Here is a 13,312-nt window from a genome sequence, read left to right as displayed (position 1 = left end):
TGGCGCATATATATGTACGCATATAGATACACCGATGTTTGTCTATCATTTCCCTTGCAAACATCTGGTGAAAATGAATGTGAATAATATTATGATTTATACAGTCATATATTGTTTACACTTGAAAAACATCACTGTACGTCTTTGCCTTGTGTTTATTTATCCACATACAGAAATTTACAATGTACAAACACACATCTCAAAATGTTTCACATTGATGGTACTTTAAAGGTAAAGAGCAGAACTTCCATTCTACAAGCAGTTAGAGTATTGTGTTTGCTCCTCACAGGCAAACAAAGCTGTTTGGGATACATTTTCATTTCACAGACAGTTTGGTGCTGTTCCAAGTACTGATCTATTTAACCTCTTTGATGCAGTTATTCTTTAAGTTCCTTGCTATGGATCTAATATTTGTAGAACATCTTACTGTCCCCAAAATGGACAATATCCAAACAGAATTATGTGGGTTAGTAAAAATATACACAACATTGCTCCTGGTGAATAAAGGCGGTTACCATTGTATTCATACATGTACATGGCGGTTAGATATTGGTGTAGATTGTATCATCTAAATTCATTCAGACCTCACCAGTATTATGTTGAATCCTCTATGAATCAGATCGAATAACACAGGTTTGTCGTATCAAGGGCATTTTCTTGTGTGGCCTTCTCAAGATATTGGTTTTTCAAGTTATTTGTGTACCAGTGTAAGGCACCAGTGTCTCGGACAATGTAAGGCTTGAAAATATAGTATCTGGTTCTAACAGTTATCAAAGATATATGTTTCAGAAGACACTCAAATACTCTTATTGAGGATGGGTTATGCACTCATTGCCAAGCTAATGGATAACTTCTTATTCAAGATGAAAAACACGTGTTATTTGAGGATTACATAAAGATGTAAGCATTAATAATGCAAAAATTGATTTAGTACTTCTCGTGTGCATAATTCAGGATATTAACACAATAATGGGTTACACAACAATACCATTACTTCATAATAAGATCCTTTGGCGTTACGGTTATCTCTTACTAGGGCGGGGTGGGGGCGGTGTTATGGGGAAGCCTAGTGGTTAAAGCGTCCGCTCGTCACGCCAAAGACCCGGGTTCGATTCCTCACAAGGGTACAATGTGTGAAGCCCATTTCTAGTGTCCCCGCCGTGATATTGTTGGTATATTGCTTAAGGCGGCGTAAAACCATACTCACTCACTGACTCTTACTGTTGGAGACAAATCGGACAGCAAATTCAGCAAAAGGCAAAAGGACACTTGAAATGAAATAGCGAACGCGGTTACCGTCAATTTGTTGACTTGTTGTAAAATAGGCTGGTCGTTTCTTATCAATATTAATACCGTAATTCAGTATGTGCTGTTATCATATTTATCTTAGTTTGTACACGCCAAACACTTATATTCAATTTTCAGCTGCAGTACGCGTTGTTTGCTTTCTTAAACGACATGTAGTATAGTGTTATACACATATATCCTGCCTGCAGTCTCAGTGGTTCCAGAATAAAGTTATATATGTTTGATCAGGAGAATTCCCACCCATGCCAAGTTTCTTTCGTTGGCAGTTCACATGATATTGATTGCTATTGATTTGGTGTGGACACCTTTGCTGTGTCATCTGTACTGTTTTTGCTTGCACCACATCGAGTGTGATATCCTTATATCGATATTTACTGACGCCAGAACCCAAAATTGTCCTCATTCTAGCATGTGTGGTTGAGTGTTGGACAGTTACATGAGTTCTGCACTTTTTCCAGGATTCACAATTGCTTTAACAACGGAACAAATGTAACTGATGTAACGACACTTATAGGGAAATTCTTTTTTTTTCATGCACTCCATGTTGACTGATTCTGGTTAATGATTGCTGCATAAATCAAACCTTAAAGTACACCCTATAAATAGAAGCGTGTGATTCATTACTTGTCTGATTACAGGATAATGTCTTATTGTGTAATTAGTTCCTGCTGTGTTTAACATGACACTGAAGCTTGTACTTGTTGTATCTGTCATGGAGTTATTAAGCAGCTGTCAGCAGGTTGTAAATGTCACCTGCGTTCCCATCATTATAGAGTAGCCCATCCCGGATTCCGATCTATTTCCCAGCATAATCGTCCATTAATGACAACGTCATGTCTTTGGTGCACTTGCAGCGCGTCTTCCGTTTACAAAGAAATTAAGGAATGCATTTTCTTTCTGGATTCAATTTGTTGGTTGATATAATCTGTCTTACCTCTTTAACACTGTGTCTCAATTTTGCAGTCGTGTTGAATTATTCAATTTACTACAAAGTGAGAACCGAGTTTAAAGAAACAATAGCTTACGGAGATAATATTGGATGACGTATATAGAAAACCTTGTCGGATAACTGATTCTTATCCACCTTTACTTTATTACAGTATGCAGTATCATACGCACTATTTATCTGAAACGATTGTAAAAAATATAAACACTTTACCCTGATTCTGACAAAATTACATAGGTGTGTATGAAATCATAAAACCATGAACTGCATTTTATTTCTGGCTTTCAGTTTGAATCAATAACACCAGCAGCCTTAGTTTCATATTGTTGTAACTTCTTTACCTATCAAGCTTTTATGGATATATATATAACACCAGTATATAGATACTGCAAGTGTTTTTGAGTAAAGTGAACCCCTTTTTTTACAATATTACAACGAATACATCCGGTAGATCGTTACTAAACAATCCAAAAAGGTTTGAATATTCAATGCCATTTAGAAAGTGTTGAAATATAACATGTTATGTTTGGGGATCATACTCTCTTATAAACTACAGATTCCAGTACCATGCAAAAAGGTTTTAACAAGTGAACAATCGAATAACCAGTACCAGACACTGCTATTCAATAGATGCAGACGCACAAACTGCCTTCCTTTTAAGTTAATTATGTCCATTATGTCAACCAACCACGAATACTGATCATGTCCCCCGTTTTTCATTGCGCAATGTATAAAGAATACTACACGAGGTGTCATTACGTACGAATTATACGAAGAGAGTGTCTTTCCTATGATATCTGACCGAGCGAAAGCGAGGTCAGAAACCATAGGAAGGTCACGAGTTTCGTATAATTCGTATGTAATGAGATCGAGTGTGGTATTTTATTTATTACCCACGTCTTGCATGCATTAAATTGACAAAATAGCGTAGTTTTGGTATTGTTGTGGTTTCAAACCGAAACCGGTTTCATAAAGAGGTTGCGAAAGAATTTTGTTCTGACGTACACTTTTGCATGACGTCACGCTGTATTGACGCCTCTCGTACAGCCTCCTTCAGTAAACTACTCCGTAGCACCCCGTTTCTTGGTTTGCAACTGCTTCATTCGGCTAACATCACTGGTGGAAACATTGCGTTTATGTTTTTCGACGGATATAATGTCTCAGTTCGACTCACAATTAAACAGTGACACGGCAACGTTCGCAATGTTTACATTCCCACAATGCCTCTAAGTTGTAGAATGAATGAATTCACGTGTTTGTTATGAATGAACAAGTAGTTCCGTCACAACGTGACCTAACTGAGAGGTCATCGTTCATCCAATCAAATCGTTAGAATCTCAGGTCAAGTCGTTACGACATAGGTCAACGCAATACGACACTCGTGTGACGTACGAGATTAGTATACAACTACCCACACGTTGACCACGTGGGTAATAAATGTAGTTATGGTTTCCTTGGTTGCGAATCAGAACTGACACTGTATGTTGACATTCTCTTATAATTAGGTTTTCTTAAATCTGTATATATTCATTAAGGCAAATGGGCCCATGTTCCAAAACCATCATCTTGAGAAAAGGATTTAAATACAGACTGTCTCAGTTACATTCCTTACTGTCTGTGTTTGTAATTGTTTTGACATATTAATGACTATCTATAAATTTTCCAATAAATATATACATTTCTTACACACAGTTTAGCCATAGCTCAATACCCGACACCATAGGAGACTATAATACACAGTTCTTAGAATTGTTCATCAAAATCAACTTTTTCCGGAATCCGTCACATTCAGTATCCTTTGTGTAGTCAATTTGGAATATTATCGACAGCACGAAAAACCAATACAGATAATGTGATGTATTGTTTGAAGACATGTACACTCAATGCCCCCGACACAACGCAGCAGCTGTTTGAAATATGCAGCTGCCGATACGATTCATCAACATACAAATACTGTGCAACAAGCCATCGAAAGTCCGCAGGATATTTCCTGAAACTGTTTGTAGCAGAGATGCATAAAATTCTTAGGGTGACCTTTTGGAAAAGAGATTCAATCTGAATGTGTTCAGTCTAAATGTGTTCTACTTCATAACGATACACAGTGGTTCCTGTATTTACCACTCCTATGTGGAATAAATTCTATGGAAATGAACAATTGTAGGACATTATCAGTTAAATTGAATACTGAAATATGTCTGGATTTGTTGAGTCATGGAATGTCATAGTGCATCTAATAGAATTAAATAAGTGTGGTGGAGTTTCTATAATTTTACTTCTGATAGTTTTTGTGATACATTTGTCTATTTGATCAATGATAAATCATGTCACACAAATGAAAAGATCTGTTTCATAATGACTGACGTATATCCTGTTATCCATAGCCATGTCAGTAAGGATCTGCCATACGATCTGCGCCCTATTTGTTGAGTCGGACTGGGGTTTGTTGTAAATAATATATATGGAAACAACTACTCGTACCTGTCTCACGTTCTACTTCAAAGTATCTGTTTGCATGCATGAGGGATGCTACAAGAAATGTTTATGTCGAGAAGAAAATTGTGTGACAACAACATATAGACTTGTTCCACCGTCATGATCCAACCTTTAGCGAGATTATGACACATATATTTACCAGGGTTAGTTGTAGGATCATATACCTGTTTGAAGTCGGTTGTACGTGTCCATCCAACTCATGACCATGTGATCACGAATTACAGTCAAATAGTTGATGACATCAGGTTCTCGCGCGTCTTCTGACCTACTCGTGGCACCATTCACGAACACATGGCAAGGCGAGGTAAGCAAGTCAATTGCTCAGCTGAAAATTACGAAAACATACACTGCAAATACGAACAGGGAATCGCTTCGGTCATCACTTTTAATAATGGTATCACAATAATAATATATGAAATAGGAAAATCAAGATCTATGGAGAGTCAGCTTCTTTATTGCAATGTAGTCCCTACACCGAAACGTCGCACTCATTGCAATAAAGAAATTGACTATCCATAGAACTTGGTTTTCCTTCACCTATACAACTTCTAAATATGCCTCTCAAAGAAAATATATGAAATATATGATTTATCTGAAGGCGGATGGGCGAAACCTGCGGACTGTTCATTTCATGAAGTTTATGTCCGTGTGTATGCTGCCCTTCTGGAGGAACTTCACGGTTTCCAAACAAAAAGCTTCTAATGATGACAAGAATACAACTCCAAAGAAAACCCGGTTTCAAGTAAGCAAACTGCACTGGAAAATATATTTCCTCGCTTGAGCTGTGCCTTCAATTAAGATCATCATGGAATCCTATGCTAAAAAGCAAAATTCATTTGGAAAAGAATTATATTTGAAATACAAGTCAACGAACGAAAAAGTATTTATCTAAACTGTCGATTCCCTGAAAGCCAAATTTAGGTTTAGACTAAAAGTTTTTAAAATGGGGGAAAAAGAAGAAATTTATGAAACAGAAAATAATATTCCAAATTAATGAAAATCAGTTCTACAGACAATTCAAGCGAAAATCGCCTCCCATGACTTCCAATGAAAGATACTGGAAACGGCGACCACCATGGATCCGTGATAACGATGATATGATACATATCACCCCAGATTACCTGATAGGTGCATTCTAAAACTCCAAATCTAATACAGCACCGGAACCTGGTTATATTCGAAACCGGTATTGGAAACTGTTTCTTGTGCTCAAACACCATTGCTTCACTGTATCGATTATCTCGTGGATACAGGGGATATTCCTACATGGTTCGGCAAAGGTCGCACAATACTCCTTCCCAAGAAAGGAGGCATGACTACCGCCCTATAACATGTAAAACTTGGGATTGACAAACCTCGTGTCATCGTACTGCTCTTCCAACGATATATTTTATATAGGACAGAAGGATCAACTCCTTGAACAAAAGTGATTAGAACACCCATTCTCACTAATGAGGTGCAATTGATGTCGCCAGCCATTCGTTCATAATCCAACAAATATTGTGCCCAGTATTTGCTTTATTCACAAAGTCATATACTCGCCCTAGCCAATAAACACTGTTTCGGATCATCTGTCCTTATATTGGCAATGCAGGAAAAGTCAAAGTTGGCAAAACGATACGTACGTTACTGTCGCCACTTAAGTTAATACTGTCATTTTCATTTTGCAGTTTGGGTTTCAGATTGAATATTTAAAGAACAATGTACTTATTACGCTGCATTCAAATGAGAATAAGAAGGCAAACCATCCAAATCGGAATAGTTATAGAGTGTTGAAATTTTGTCGCCAAACTTTGGATACATACGTTGTGTTTATCTGGATGACAGTGTAGCAGCGTACCTTTCTGGCTTAAGTGAAGTACAGTATCAATTATTTATACTCAAAACATTTACCAATTCAATTACGACAGGTTTTAACTGTACGTATAGTTCAGTATTGGAAAAAATACTTTTCAACACCACAAACAAGATGCGTAGAAATCAAGCAATACATACGTTATCATGCCAATAATTACTTCAATTGCTATAACACTTCACGCAAAACATTATACCAACAACACACATTTCTAGCATTGTAAAACAGCTCATATCACGATCAGTAGTGTGTATAGATTTGCAAAAATGAACATGAAAACCATTGAAAATATACATACGTAACCGTTACATACGTTACTAGAAAGTACGGAATTAAGTGTTCGAAACAATATGATTATGTTTTGGCTATACCTACTTCATGTGGCGACAGTCATCGAACAGAAGACACATTTTGAGAGAGAAACCACATCAGTTTTATGAGGTAATGTTGTTTAAAATTCAGGTGATACCATGCATAATTAAAGATGTCACGTTAAACATGTTACAAGGTGTAATTCTTTCAAATTGTCATTGTGTATTTTAACTACCATCATAACAAACAGGAAAGCGATGCTAAGGGCATCATTTGGTGGTCCAGTTTCCGATCAAGGCATGCTAAAGTAACTGATACATACGTTATCAACGGTAACGTAGGTAACAACATTTGTTGAAGGTTTCAAACGTAAATGTCATATCATTTGAAGCCAGAAACTTTGGGTTTTTTTAAAAACATTCAGACTTAAACTGGCAATCAGTGTTATTTAATGTCATTTTATTTTCACATAATGAGCTATGTGTTGGGAAAGAGATGGTCACCTCTCTGAATGATATGAAAATTGATATGAATATTTGATTGTTTAACGGGATGGAAGGATTGATGTACAAATGAAAGGCACTTTAGTAGCTTATCAGACAGAGTTTATATATTTGTAATAACATTTGGATTAGTCCTGGGTCTTTGTTATGTGAAAGAGCATTATTATAGGGTAACGTATGTATCGAAATGTATTATACATACGTTACTCATTTGTTTCTTATTTCAAGTGGGAAAACGTAGAGCAGAAATTCAGACAGAATATCGGTAAATTCGGAAAGCAAAAGGACCCGCCTTCCTTGAGAAAGAACGATCGAGGATACAGTCTTGTTATGTTCCTTTTGCCAAATTTATGATGATAAATATTGATCACCCTGATATTGTCTTTATGTAGTACTAAAAACTGTAAAGGAAGAAACGATAGAATCTTGTAATCCTGAAGGAAACGATGCTGATGTGTTTTAATCGATGTTTTAGGTAAGAAAAAGTATTATTCTTCATAATAAAAATCTTATTTGAAACAATTTAAAGTTGGGGTACATACGTTACTGTTTGTACTGCAAAAGGTGACTGGTAAATTTCATGAGTTTTATGTTGTTGCAACTGGCTATCGATCAAATACTTTGCTACTCATTTTTTGGTCTACTACGCCCTCAGATTGTCGGCTAATCTAGTTATCAGGTTTGATTTTAGAATGTTTTTGCAATTTTTGGTATTTTTGAAAAAACAATCTGAGTAATAATGATTTACAATGTGTATGTCAAAGTACTTCTAAAGTTTTTGAGCAGACATGTGTACTACTAAATCGCCAAACTCATGCAGAATATTTGATAGGTTACTCAAATAATTTATCACATTGTCACTTAATTCTCTAGTCATAAAAACTAGTCACGTACGTATCAGGTGATAATATTTTATAATTCAAGGTGCCACATTTAGATAACAGCTGTATGGCTATTTGTAAAATGGTGTGGCTGAAAAAGTGATATGTAATAGACCATATACCAAACTGTCCAAATAAAATGTTTTTGCATAGATTTTGTGTAGTTGATTTTTGACTTACGACGCTTACCCATTTGCACCTCATTAGTGAGAACGGGCGAGAAGAGGTCAAAACCGTGCCATGTACTGTTGTACTGACAACATAATAGAATACATCCCTTCCCCTGAAAAAATGGATTCTGAAGTATTACCCCTTAAGTCTTTCAGTCGTTAATGCGTTGCTGGTCGACCCAACTTGAGATTTACTCGCATGGGCCAATTTGAAAGGGCAGGAGGTTCTCCTTATCTAGTGCTTTTCTGATGATATTGGCTCAACAAATGCAATACTCTGCATTTGAAACGTGGCAAGGTAAGGGATGTCCGATCGGTGAAGTTACAAGGCAGGGGAGTAAATACTCATCTTTTGGAAGATGAGGCTAACACCTAACGTGGAATGTAAGTTCGAGACACGCTCCAGAATACCCAGATTCAAGACAAACTTCGGGCTGATCATAAATCTTGCTTAACGAAAATCTGGAACTCAGAGCTAAATGCTCGCAACAAGGTCAAAACCACAAGTACTTTTGCTAGCCAGTCATTTCCATCCACTTTCCTCTCAATCGTATGTATATGGCAATTAACTCAGGATGCCTGGGTTTGATTACTGTGAAGGTTTTGTGCTAGAATATTAGTTTCCACAGCTATTTCAAGCGCGCCAATGTAGTTGGACAGAATATCAACGTAGAGGTTGATATTGTTGTTTGCGATGTCCGCTGGATGGGAGTAAACCAGGTGAAGTCATTCAAAGTCTGCCCAGAGTCCATCATTAGTGTGTGGAACACAATAGCTCCTCATGAAGACGGCTGGTCTTAAAATTGAAATACAGGTCTTTCTTTGTGCTGTCCAGACTGCCAGAATGTGATTGTTTGAGAGTATGGAAATACGAAACGTGGATTTGATTATGTAATGAATTAACGTTTTCGACCTTAATCCCGATAGTCCACCGATATATACGTTTAAACCTCTTTGGAATAGGCCCATACACAGACTAAGGGGAAATCCTGCTAACAAATCCAATCTTGTCCTACTCTTAAAGCCACAGAAAATGTATATGTTTCTGATCCTTCTGATTGCAATGTGATTCACGGAAAAGCATGATGAATATCCAGGGGCGTAGGAACGGTTTTCAGAGCCCCTGATATCGCTTTTGCAATATCCCCCCTTACATTTAACATACACTGTCATCAGGCAGGAGTGGGTTCGCTACCAGGAGAGTCGGTATGCTCGATTGTAGATCAGTTATCTTTACAAGAAATAGACTGATAGTTGCAAGTATACATATTGAGGTGTCTTAGGCAGTGACCTGATATACTGCGTTCATGATCAAGACACCGCTCACTGACACACTAGTACATATACAGCGTGTCTGGAATGTCATATCATTTAGAAACAAACGCCAGGAAATATGCAAATAATCAAGGGTTCAAAGCGTTTGGACCCAAACGAGCATGAAATTGCTCTACATATGTGCATGTTTAGTGCATGGACATTCAGAATTAATTGCACATGACATCAGTTTTGTCACTGATGCGTCCATTTAAAAAAGTAACATTAACATGTCTGCCATATTTTTCTAATGTTTTAATTAACAAAAGCGACAAAACCCGTTCAATACTAGATTGCCAACTTTCTGAGCATGTGTATATACACTACTGTCAAATACCAGGTATTTCCGAAAGCAAAGTCAAATAATCAACCGACAAAAAAAATATTTAAAAATTTAAAATGTTGGATGTTCATGCCCAGTTGATAAATGGTGGACTGCATATCCATGCAATCAAGCGTGATAACGTTGAAAAACAAATTCTTCATCTTGCCCGTTTTTCATGGTCAGGCCAGACACTATCGGGAAAAACACTGATATTAAAAACAGACGAGACAGTTACCTTTACTGTTTGCTTTGTTGAGGTATTCAAATCGAGGGGGGATGAACTATTCCATAGTGATAGAAGGACATCAGATCATCGATTAAGCTTAAGTAAAATTGCTGGGCCAAATTTCATTGGCTTAACTTTGCCTATATTAGCAGAACTTCAGATTGATTCAAACGATGAAACGAACCATCAAGTAAAGCAGCATTGTTGGGTGCCTACTTCTGGTCTAAATGTCTTATCCCAAATTTGACATGGGTGTTATTAATCAGGAGTGAGAGAGTGAGTTTAGTTTTACGCCGCACTCAGCACTATTCCAGCCATATGGCGGCGGTCTGCAAATAATCGAGTCTGGACCAGACAATCCAGTGATCAGCATCATGAGCATCTATCTACGCGATGGGGAACCGATGAAATGTGTCAGTCAAGTCAGCGAGCCTGGCCACCCGATCCCGTTAGTCGCCTCTTGCGAAAAGCAGGGGTTACTGAAGATCAATATTCTAACCCGGACCTCTAACCCGGTATTATTAATCAGGACTGACTGACTGACTGAGTTTAGTTTTACGCCGCTTTTAGCAATATTCCAGCAATATCACGGCGGGGGACACCAGAAATAGGCTTCACACATTGTGCCCATGTGGGGAATCGAACCCGGGTCTTCAGCGTGACGAGCCAACGCTTTAACCACTAGGCTACCCCACCGCCCCTATTAATCAGGAAGTAAGGCAGTTCACATAATACATTGTATAACAAGTATACTGTGCGCGTTCATTTTTATCACTAAGTTATCCCCAAACTCTGAAAAATATGGATGTTTATTTTATTTGTGATAATGGAGTACAATGTGGAAAAATCAAACGTTTTGACATTAAACTTTGTTCTTTTCTTCCATTTGTGTACGTGTGTTTTTGTGAATGTAACAACTACTATTCCCTGATGCATTAAGGGTTATGGTTTATCTTTGAGGCAGGAATGTAGTGGTACACACGATTAACCACGCAATGCATCTTGTGGGTTTTTATGAAGCTTTGAAATACAGAAATATTGACAAAAAATATTGCTTGTAATGCTCACGGTTTGGAATTGTCTTCCTCAGTTGACATATTAGCCATATATGGATGTTTGATAGGCATTTAGAAGTTGGTAGGGTAATATAAGACACTTGATATGGATGTGCAACTTCTTTATTGTTTACACACGACGTTTCTGGGCTAATACTTGTCCCTTCATCAGGCATTATTTGAAGCGAAACAGCCTAGTTGTCAAAGCTTTTTGTCATCAAGCTGTGAAGACAGTTATTGTACCTTCAGCTGGCTTTATAATATATCCAGTCTCTCACTTTGACGTGTCGCTTAAATATTTCAAGTTCTGTGATGAAATAATTATTGTAGTGATGCTTACATGTAATGGTTATCATGTTATTTGAGGCGACGTCAGTGGGAACAACAGCAAACATGTCATGTCGGGAAGCCAGAGTTTGGATCAAAGCTGACTGTGTCATAGAGATTTTGTTCCATTTCTGTTTCCTCTTTTGCAACATGTGAATTCTACCAGTGACAAAATCGCGCACTGACTTAACCCCCTCGAAAAAGGACATTCAAGAGTTATTGCTCTTCTCTTTCACCTTTTTTAAAGGAGAATGCTTCGACAGCATCCATAATTGTTTTAAGTTGTAACCCCAATCGAAAGAAGGTTATACGGGATTTCATGATTCTAAACGACGTTCACATTGACATCACTGACATAGTGTTACTTCTACCAAATGACGAATACCTCAGCAAACAAGATACATCAACAATCTTTCAATACTCATCCCTGATAAAAGTCGATCAAGTTATAGGATTCCGACTTTAGGTATTGTGTTTGTGAAACACTATCCCAGAGTAAGGGTATAAGGTGTTTGTGATAAGATAAGTCAAGCGTTCCCCTCAGCGAACAAGGAAACTAGTCCAACAGAAAACTGCATTGGAGTTCCGGTCACTGGTGCATAATATATGGAAATGTCATGAACATTTCTACCAGAAAAGTTGAAGGCTTTACTAAGCCCTTGAATAGTGTGAGCTGTAACAAACAACTTCCGAGGAAGCGTCGTTTGGCGCTCTTTGAAATCAGCAGAAACAGCAAGATCGATTGTAGGTCAATGATATGATCCTTTGTAAACCAGTTCTCTTTTCTTGTTGTTCCAATGTTCAGGTGTCGTTAGACAGTGAAATAAAATTTATGCATTAATAAACAACACGACGTTTACCGACACGGTAGTTCAGACACTTAATCTATAATATCATTCCTATAACTTACATATAATATCATTCATATCACTTACATATATCATTCAGGCAATACAGTCAAATATGCAAGTAACGACGTGTTGAAGGTGTTTAGGGTCATTCGAGCATGAAACAGAGGTGTATATCTGGGGGTTGGTCATTTAGGCTGAACCAGCTGGGTTTGATCGAATAAGACAGATTGTCCCAGAATTTGCTTGGAAAACGTATTTGTGTACTGGCTGTTGAAAACAAAAATGTAATAATTTCAGTAAGAAGATACATATGTGATTGCAAACTGTTATATTTAACTCATATTTAGGCTAATTACATGTAATTAAAATGATATCGGGTTTTGCATATATAGGTGAAACAATGGCTATTCTCTATTCACCACCCTAACCACTACCTGGTTACCCAATGGTAGGTCCCCTTGTTGAGATACTGATGTGACACCATGATCCAATGGTCTCTAGTTTCTCAGGTGGAGACTTTCAGGTAAATCCCCGTGCGAAATACTGGCTGTTGTGTTGAGCGACTGCCAACTACCGTTTGAAGGAAGTCTGTGGAAATCAGATCGATGACGCAGTTTTGTCGGTGGTTGACATGAAATAATTGGTATGGAAGCTGAAATTGTGTGTAAACTACACATAAATGGGATTGATAGGATTTGAAATGCAGACACGAGGCAAAGCAATCGATAATACTGAGTGGAACAATT

The sequence above is a fragment of the Haliotis rubra genome, unplaced genomic scaffold, assembly GCF_003918875.1.
Source record: "Haliotis rubra isolate DU_JTF1 unplaced genomic scaffold, ASM391887v1 Scf50, whole genome shotgun sequence".
In the NCBI taxonomy this organism is placed as follows: domain Eukaryota; kingdom Metazoa; phylum Mollusca; class Gastropoda; order Lepetellida; family Haliotidae; genus Haliotis; species Haliotis rubra.
The sequence above is the reverse complement of the archived record's forward strand: the minus strand, read 5'-3'. Positions refer to the sequence as shown.